This window comes from Sylvia atricapilla, chromosome 7, assembly GCF_009819655.1.
Source record: "Sylvia atricapilla isolate bSylAtr1 chromosome 7, bSylAtr1.pri, whole genome shotgun sequence".
Taxonomy (NCBI): Eukaryota; Metazoa; Chordata; class Aves; order Passeriformes; family Sylviidae; genus Sylvia; species Sylvia atricapilla.
In genome coordinates, this window is record NC_089146.1 from 38,853,059 (window position 1) to 38,862,568 (window position 9,510).

The 9,510-nt window shown below is 43.7% G+C and overlaps 1 long non-coding RNA gene across 1 annotated transcript; it reads left to right on the plus strand.

The window, feature by feature from the left end:
• Positions 1 to 407: 407 nt before the first annotated feature.
• Positions 408 to 8,288, plus strand: LOC136363768 (uncharacterized). Its single transcript, XR_010744046.1, has 2 exons — positions 408 to 1,273; positions 6,648 to 8,288. It is a non-coding gene; the product is annotated as an uncharacterized lncRNA (long non-coding RNA).
• The last annotated feature ends 1,222 nt before the right edge of the window (positions 8,289 to 9,510 follow it).

A 9,510-nucleotide genomic window follows, 5' to 3' on the forward strand; every position in this document is an offset into this window, starting at 1 on the left:
CCATTTCTCTCCCTCAGTTCTGCCTGACATCCTCACCCTCTTCCTGCCCTATAGATCCTTGCCCCACATCTTGACCCCATATATCTCTGCCCCACACATTCTTGCCCCATAGATTGCTCTGCCCCAGAGATTTTCTGACCCCAGCTTTCTCCCTCCAGCTCTGCCTTACAGATTTTCCTGCCCCCCATCCTGCTCCCATTCCTGCCCCACATATCTCTGCCCAACACATTCCTGGCCCCATTCCTGCCTCATAGATCTCTGCCCCATAGATTCCTTCCCCTATTCCCGAGACCGGCCCCGGCCCCGGCCCCGCTCTCCCGGCCCCGCTCCCCCGGCCCCGCCCGGCCCCGCTCCCCCGGCCCCGGCCCCGCTCCCCCGGCCCCGGCCCCGCTCCTCCGGCACCGGCCCGGGCTCAGGCCCAGCCGCTCTCGGCCCTGCTCCCCCGCTTCAGGCATCGGCCCGGGCTCTGGCCCGGCCCCCCCCACGCCCGCGTTCACGTAGATTTCTGTTTAGTTTCTGTCTCAGAAGTGAGATCTGTGCAGGAGAGGTGCTGTTCCGAAGAAAGCATGGAGTAAATCTGCTCGGGGGATGTGCAAGGAAGAACTACGGTGGCAGGGGAGGGCGGCATTTATAAACTGTCTCTATATTTCCCTGTAATTCTGGGTGTTTGGATTTAGCCTGGGCTTGTCGGCTCCTGAACTCAATGAATGTTTGAAACACTTTCCACAGAAAGACAAGGTAGTCATGGTTCCAAAGGAAAAATTGTAAATGGAGGGTAACGGTTGCTGGGGAATTTCCTTGGGAATGATGGATCTCAGGCATGTGGAGTTTTGGAGGTGCAATCCCAGCTTGAGCCTTGGGCACCTGCGGGAGAAGAGGGCTCCTAAAGCCCGGAGCCCCAGCGGCTCAGGTGCAGACAATGAACTGTCCAGGGAATGAGCAGCAAGTCCCCTCTGCCCCCGCCCTCACACTCGGGGTGGCGGCAGCTGCAGGTGCGAGTTGTCGCAGGACGGTGAGGGCACAGAGCAGCCCCAGGTGAGAGCTGTAAAGGAGAATGAGGGGGCAGTTCCTGCCAGGGCTGCTGAAGAGAGGAGCCTCCGCTCCCTTTGGCATGGAGCTGTGGGAGGAGAGGCTCTCTTTCTGGGTTCCTACAAGTGTCTTATGGAACGCCATTAAGAGCCTGTCACAGGGTCAGGGGGAGCACTTGGATGTGGAACATTGCTTCAGGAGGTGCCGAGGGACAAACCTTTGTGCCGAGCAGCAGCAGCAGCAGGTGAGCCAGTGTGGGTTTGTAGGGGGGACTTTTCTCCTTTGCCTTTTCAGTTCCATCTTGCCAATTTTTCCCTGGTGCTCCCAGAAGAAAAAGGAGTTGTGAGGATAAAAGGAGTTGAAATCGAGGGAAGAAACTCCTCTTCTGTTATTGTCTGTGTTTAGCCTGGAGGGAATCCTTCTTCACCTAATAAGTAGTGGCTTCTAATAAGTAGTGGTACTTACATGTGGGGTTTTATTCAATATGATGTTCTTTGGTGGTATATAGTGTTTTGTTTGACTTTTTTTTTTGGTTTGGTCTTATTTATGTGTAATTTGGTTTTTGAGTGAAAATAACTTTCACTCAAAGAAAATAACTTTTACGGGTGGGCTTGTTTGTATTTGAGGTAGAATTAATTCAAGTGGCTTTTTTGGATAGACTTCTGATATGTGTTATGGGGGTTTTGTTTATTGTATTTAAGGATTCCAATTGGGGAAGGCTGGTCAAAGTTTGGGTGTTCTGTTACATGCAGTTTTAAATTTTTTTCAAGCTTTTTCTGTTGAGTGGTTTTAAATAATTTATTGTGTAGCTTTATTTTGCTAATAGATAGTGTATGATGAGGCATATGGTGTATTTATTTCATGTTAGGTTTCTTAGTTTCCATGTTGATCAGATTGGTTTTGAACTGAGATTTGTTGTTGAATTTTTTTGGTCGTGTCTAATATTTTCCAAGGGTATGTCCCCTAAAGTTTCCAGTGGTGTAACCGGCTGTAGTGTGAGGTAGAGGGGAGGTTTTTATTTATTTAGTGGTGGCTTATCATGGGGAGTGTGTAGTGTTTGTTTTGGTGGGTTTGAGGCAATGTGATGTGGTTAATTTCTTAGGGTTTCCTAATAGTTTATAATTGCATTATTGTTTACTGTCTTTTAGGGGTTTATTTATTCAGCTTGTTTGACTACAGTGTACGTTCTGTAGTTATGGATAATTTGGGAGATATTGTTTACAGTCAAATGGATCTTTTGGCTTTCTGTGTATTTATAGATGGTATTTTTGTTTTGATGGTTTTGAGGCACTGTGGCTTTATGAAGTTAGGAGTAACTCTTTTTGGTGTTGTTAATTTCAGTGTATATTTGCTCTTGGTTTTTTTTGTACTTTGACTTGTTTGTTATTGTCGTGGCTTAGGGTAAATATGGGAGGAATCTTTTGAACTGAGCTTTTTTGGAAAGTAAACCCAAAGGGCATCTCTCTTAAATTGGTTTGGGCAAGAACTTCTTTGGAGAAAAGTGGACAAAGCTATTTAACAAACCAAGCGCTCACAAGGCTCAAGGATGAAATAATGAAACTTCTTGCTATTTTTTAGTGATAGGGTAAAATTAGAAAGTCCTTGCTGTGGGTTGTAGCTGAGCTCCTTTGGTCTCTTATCAGCTGTTCCGGTGTTGATAAAATGCTGAGGCCCAGGCCCCGTGGGCTGCAGGGGCCAGCTCTCGGTGCTTCTCTGGGTTTTTGAGTGTGCAGCAGGTTTGCTCAGCCCTAAGGAAAAGGAAAAAGACCAGTGCAGGGGACTTCTCTGCCCTAGCCAGCTGGAACTAAGAGCCAGGCAGCTCTCTGTGCTGCAGTCTGTCTGTGCTTGAGCTGAATATATTGGAGAGGGAGTGCACAGGAGTGTTTCCCTCTTAAAACAAACCATGCAATTTTTCAGATTTTTTTCTTGCTTCGTTTTCAAAATCAGTCCGACAGGTACCGAACACAACATACAGCACAAACAGAACAGATGACTGAGGATAGCAGCATCATAAAGTTACTTTATTGCATTCTACCCTTTATCTACCCCCTTATAGTAAACTTCTCAAAACGAATTGAATTCTAACTCTACAAACACATCCATTACACGTACATGTATCTCTGTGGAAACAATATATATAGCTATATACAGGCAGTGGTAATGGTAGTTAATGAACAGTGTTATTTACACATTGTTCTTACTTAACAATTAGGTTTTCTTGAAGTACATATCATGTTCTTTCATTTTTCTGCATTGCACTATGTGCAACTTGGTCCTTGAGCAAAGACAATCCCACGGATGGGTTTGTCTGTACTTGAGGTAGAATTGATTTAAACTGGTGTTTTTTTTTTTTTTTTTTTTTTTTTTTTTTTTTTAAACAAACTTCTTACATGTCCTCCGGGGATTCTGTCTCCATTTGCTGTATGTAGGAGCTCAGACTGGGCAGGGCCTGCTCTGTTGGTTGAACTTCGGGTGTTAACTGGCCGGGTGGCTTTTGTTAGATACTGCTCCTGATTTTTGAAAGATCGCTCAGTGTTTTTAAGGTGGTTTTTAATAGTCTGTTGTATTTCTCCACTTTCTTGGCAGCTGGTGCATGGTAGGGGATATGATCCACTTACTTAATGCTATATTTGTTAGCTTAGGTGTTGATAAGGTTATTTTTTAAATGAGTGTTATTGTGTGACTTAATTCTCTTAGGGGTACTATGCCTTGAAAGAATTTGCTTTTTAAGGCTTAGAATGCTGTTACAGGCTGGAGGGTGAGGCACAGAGTGGGTCTCCAGCCATCCTGTGGTGGCTTCTATTCTTGTGAGTACACAGTGCTTATTACTTTGGTGTGTCTGGAGCAGTGTAATATAATCAATTTGTTAGGCCTTCTTATGCTTATGTTTCGACTACTGCGCACTATCCTAGAAGGGCTTCATTTGCTTGGCTTGCTTGGTTGTAGCCCATGTCTCATAGTTATGGATAGCTTGAGAAATACTGTTTGTGGTTAGATCTATTTTTGGCCTTGTGCCTACTTACAGGTGGCATTTTTATCCTGATCACTTGAGGTATCATGAGCTTAGTGAGCTAGGAACAGCTTTCTTTTGTGTTGGTAATTTAAGTTTATTTTTGACACTTCTGTTTTTGTAGCTTGATTTACTTGTTTATTGTTTCGGTGCTCTTTATTTCTTTGCTTCCCTGCCTTTATCTGCTGTCTTACAGTATCTAGCAGTGTGTGATAAGCATGTGCCAGAGCCTAGCTTATTGCAATGAGCTTTTTCTCCTTAGAGTCACCATGGCAGTTGTCTTTTAAGTATCGCTTCACCTCAGATGAACATTGTCTGAAGTGCTGTAACTGATTTGAAGGAGAACAAGGAAAGGTGAGGCTGAAAAACTTTATTTCCTACTCTTCTTCTAACAAACGGAGTGCAATTATGAATCTCTAAAACGTGTGGTTTGAACTAGAAACTCTAAACATACCTGGGACAATTTCCAGTACTTGCATAAAATTTTTATAAATCATAATCACTGAGCCCAGGAGAATAGTTCTCTTAGTTCGTGCACTTCTAGTGTAAAAGCTATGGGTTAGGGACAAGATGGGAGCTGTTTCTGGGTAAGAAAGCCAGCTTAGGGACAGGAAAGGTATTAAAACCTTCAAAAAGCTTATGGAACAGAAACACAAAAAGGACTTGTTTCTAAGAGACATTAGGAACTTAAGGGAGAATACAGTTACTGACTGCTTCATCTTTACACAAAGTCTAACTAAAATGCAATCAGTACAAGTTTTTTCAAGGTGGCTCTCTCAAGCCACGTTGGGCACCAATAAAAATGTGTATTCTCGTGGTATAGGCAAATGTGGGAGGAAACATCCCAACGGGGTTCTTCTGGAAAGTAAACCCAAACGGTCTTTCTCCCCCAAGCCGGTGTGGGGAAGAACTTCTTTGGAGAAAAGTGGGAAAACCTATTTATTTAAAAAACGAGCATAAAGAATGGATAACGTGAAATAAATAACTTTTTGTTGCTTTGAAGGGAGATAGTAAAATTAGAAAGTCCTTGCTGGGGGTTGTAGCTCAGCTTCTTTGGTGTCTTATCAGCTCTTCTGGTGTTGATAAAATGCTGTTCTGGTGTTGATAAAGGCCCCATGTGCTGCAGGTGCCAGTGCTCGGTGCTTCTCTGGCTTTTTGAGTGTGCAGCAGGTTTACTCAGTCCTAAGGAAAAGGAAAACAACCAGTGCAGGGGACTTCTCTGCCCTAGCCAGCTGGAACTAAGAGCCAGGCAGCTCTCTGTGCTGCAGTCTGTCTGTGCTTGAGCTGAGAATACTGGAGAGGGAGTGCACAGGAGTGAGCACTCTCTTCTTAAAACAAATCGTGCACTTTTTCTTTTTTTTCCTTGCTTTGCCCTCAGAATTAGTCTTAACAGTAGTGAACGCAACATACAGCACAGACAGCTGGCGATACAAGCATCATAAACTCACTCTAGGACAGTCATTTTGGCGGGGTTATTAGTTTTATTTTTGGGAGCATAGGCAAGGATATGGTGGATTTTTTAGGTAGTTTTTTGGGGGTAGTGATGTTTATTTTTTTGTAATTTAGATTTTTTTTAAATGTTGTTAATTGGTTTGGGTTTTTTAGCTAATTTTGTTGGGTATTGGTTATTATTTTTGAGTTAGTGTAGAGATAGATTTTTGGTAGGTGGTTTTTTTTTTTGGTCATGTTTAGGGTTAGTTGTACAGTTTTCAGACGAGTAGGTTGGTTTTTAGTAAGTTTAGGTTTTGTAATTTGTTGTGTGGAATTCTATATGGTTGGGGTTTTTTTTATTTTGTTCCATTTTTATGACGTGGTAAGAATTGCTAGTGAAAAGAGCATAGTGTGGTTGTTGGCTGGTAGTTGGTTTGTATGGTGGAGCTTATTAGTTTGTGTTTGGGTTTTTTGTTAACGAGATTAAAGGTTTTATTGGGTTAATTTGTAATTATTTTAAAGATTTTAGGGACATTTAGATTTTGATAGCATGCACTGTATGAAAGGAGTCATTTGTTTATGTGATATTGGTGGCATGGTGGGTAGAGGGCATTTTTCAAGTAGTTATTTTAAATGCTTGGAGTTTTTTGGCACTTGAAATACTTGTTTTGGAGGAAGTTTGTTTGGAATGTTTGGGGTTAGATAAAATGGGATTATTTTATTTTTATGGAGGTGTTTTTAGGTTTTATTGTAATTAAAAGCTGTGAATTTTTATTATGTTAGTAATAGACAGTAGGTTTTGATTTTGTATGTGGTGATGAGATTAGGGTATACGGCGTACTAGTGTTGAGTAAGGATTTAAAATTTTGCGGTTTTGCTGTGTTAGGTGAAGGAATTTATGTACTTCAAAAGACAGGGGTTCTCTGCTTCTTATTTGGTCACGGGCAGGGGTTTAGGTTGGGGGAGTTCTGGGTATATATTTTGGAGGGTTTTTGAGAGGATTGAACATGGGGTTATTTTAATTATATTCGATAGTTGGACTATGGGTAATAAGAGGTGGCTTCTTTTTGTGGACTTTTTTTTGAGTTTTCTTTTCCAAAATTCATTCATTTGTCCGGTTAGGGTAGTGGTGTTTCTGGTGCAACTCTAAGCATCCATTATTTTTTGTGTGTTTCAGGTGGTCTGCTCCTATTACACAGAGGCCCCCTCACCGACTGGCCAACAGATCTGCTGACATCATGCATCGATGTTTGGATTTTTTCTGCAGTACCTGACTGAGAGACAGCAGCCTGGTGATAGCAGGAAGTTCTCAGAGGGAGATGCGGCCTTTTTTTGCATCCAACGCAGATTCACATCCCTAGACTTCTGAGAGATAAGTGGAGGGCTCGGAGCCACAGAGGGGGGCGAAAGCGGGGTGCTGGGTCAGGAAGTCACCGGGAGGGGTTTTCGAGTCAGGTTTGGAGGTGGGTGTGTCCAATATGTGACCCCTGAGGCTGTGCAAGGGTAGGTGTCGCAGTGCTGAGGTGCGCAGGGCAGGGCAGTCCTGGTGGGTGTCGTGTCACTTGTCTGTTACGCACTCTGTGTCTTTTGGGTGTGTCATGTGGTGTGTCTCTTGCCTTAGCCCTTCAAGGGCCTGTTGAAAGTGCCAGGCATCGTTCTTAACATCTCCCTGTTCCTTGGCCCGGAGCTGAACATTTGACTCGGGCGCTCAGACACGCACCAGAATCCATCTCTCTTCACAAGCATCCGGTCTGGTGCCTTTTCAGGTCTTGTTCTGAGCTGTGTCCACAGCTGTGCACTGCCGCCATCCATTCTGGAGGATCAGGTCTTGTAGGAATGCAAAGATAGGTAGAGGATTCTGACCGTAGGACTCGCGGGCATCCGTCTTTTTGGTTCTTGGGATAAGCCATCCCATTGGCATTACCTTCCCGCAGGGTTCTCTGAGCCTGGTCAGCTCACCCTCAGTCTTACCTCGGTCGTCTCATCCCGAGTTCTCTCGGTCCTTGCGGTCGTTCTTGTTGCCGAGAGTTTTATGTCCCTGTTGTGTCCCCTTCTCTGTGCTGCTGCATTGCTGCTGCCACAGGAACAACGCTGTCACACAAACAACACTGCCACGGCCCAAACACCAGCTGAGGGTGCAAGGGGAGAACCCAAACTGCAAAGACGGGCGCTGCCCTTTCCACAAGCACGGCGCCGGACTGTGGAGGAAGAGGCAGCTGAGCTAAGCCCAGCACTAATACATGGGCTTAAGTTCAACCACACAGATGTTTTCCCTGTAAAAAGGCTGCCTAGAAGGAGTTTCCTGATCCTAAAGCTCACCCCACGAGCCGTCTGTCTGCACACAGAGAGTACTTCCCCTCGGTAGTACCGGCGTCTGTACATCGCAACAGGCTGACAGAAACTTCCCCCGAAACTGTTTGCGCCTTGAGAGAGAGGTTTTGTATGTTCAAAGCTGAATAGAAACTAATACTAGCACTGAAATTACTCACTCTTTAAGCCTAATATGAAGAGCTGAGCTGGGGCAGGGAGGGGGAGAGTTGGAGGTTGGAGTGTTTTTCAATACAGTTTCATTGTGCTAGTTGTTAATGCGGATCTGTTTTGAGGAGAAAGAAAAGACCATCTGCCTTTTTGCTGTCAAAGTCTGATAGTTCAGTCAGTCACTTTCACCTTGAAAGCCTTTTTCTGAATATTACCTGTGAGACCTGACATCACGAAAGATACTTTGTAGAAGGCTCAGGTGTAGCAGGAGCTGGCACTAGGCTGAAAAACTGCCTAGTTGCAAAAATAGCAATAAAAGCCTCCCCTGGCCTCCAAAGAACATCCAGCTCAGTGGTCTGTTCTCTCTCTGGAGTTCATTGGGATTAAATAAAGACCTCGAGCTATTCCCACTGAGCTTTGCTAAGCTCCCACCAAAAACCATTTGCCAGGACACTTCCATTTGTTGCAGATGGGTGAACAAGAGGAAACCAAGTTTTCAGTGGAGAACTATTTATTCCATATTAGAAATTCAACAATTTATTCCCATTGTATCTAAACACAGTGGAAGGAGGAGGCCCAGCTGGGCCCAGGCTCCAAAGCCCAAGACAGACACGGTTTGGATAAAGGGAAGGAGAAGGAATCACCAGCATCTCCCAGCAAATCCATCAAAATCTGACATGGCCTTGTTCCTAAAGGATTTACACAGAGGGGAATTGCATGCATGGATAAGGATTTTTAGTCAGCTGACAGACAGGTTGGTCAGGGCACACTCCCTTTGTGCTTTAGGTACACATCTGCTGAACATCACCAGCTCCAATAACCCTATTTATTACAGAAAGCCATACAGGGGGGTCAAATTATCACTGAGAAATGCCACAGAAAGCTTTATTTTGGAAAGTATTTTCAAGTAGCTGCACCAGCTATCTGTACAAATATGTAGGTCCTCTTTTGTTGCTGTAATATTACAATGCTTTGTTTAATTGTACATTAATGTTGTCATTTATGTAAATGTACCAGGATTTTATTAACAACGTGATTTTAAAATACACAGGTGCTGTTATTTATTCTGTTCCTCTAACAGTAACCAAAAAAGAAGAGATTTAAAGACATTTATGTGGTAAAGGCTGTTGCAGTTGAAGCATCTTAAATTGGTTTTGGTGTAAATATACTTAATTTTAGGGACACAGAGGCATTTATTTCCTCTTCCTAGGAGCTGATGTTTTTGTGAAGTTAAAACGTTTAACTTGCATTTTTCCCTAGTTGGAATAAGATTCCTTGCTTTCCAGCAGAAAGCAGCAAATGGTAGTGGCCAAAAACTCCCTAATACCAGGATTCTTCTCTGTAGCAGGAAAAACGGTGAGGGTTAAAGCAACTCTTATGCCAGAGGTATTTAAAAAAAAAAAATAAGCAAGTGATCCTTCCCTTCCATGTCACCTCAGGATCCCAAAGTGTGGAAGGGCTCTGGGTGGTGCTCTGTGGGAGGATGGATGTCAGAGCACAGGACTCATCCAAGAGGTAAGTGTAAGAGCTTAAGAGCAAGAATTTGATCCAGAAGTATATTT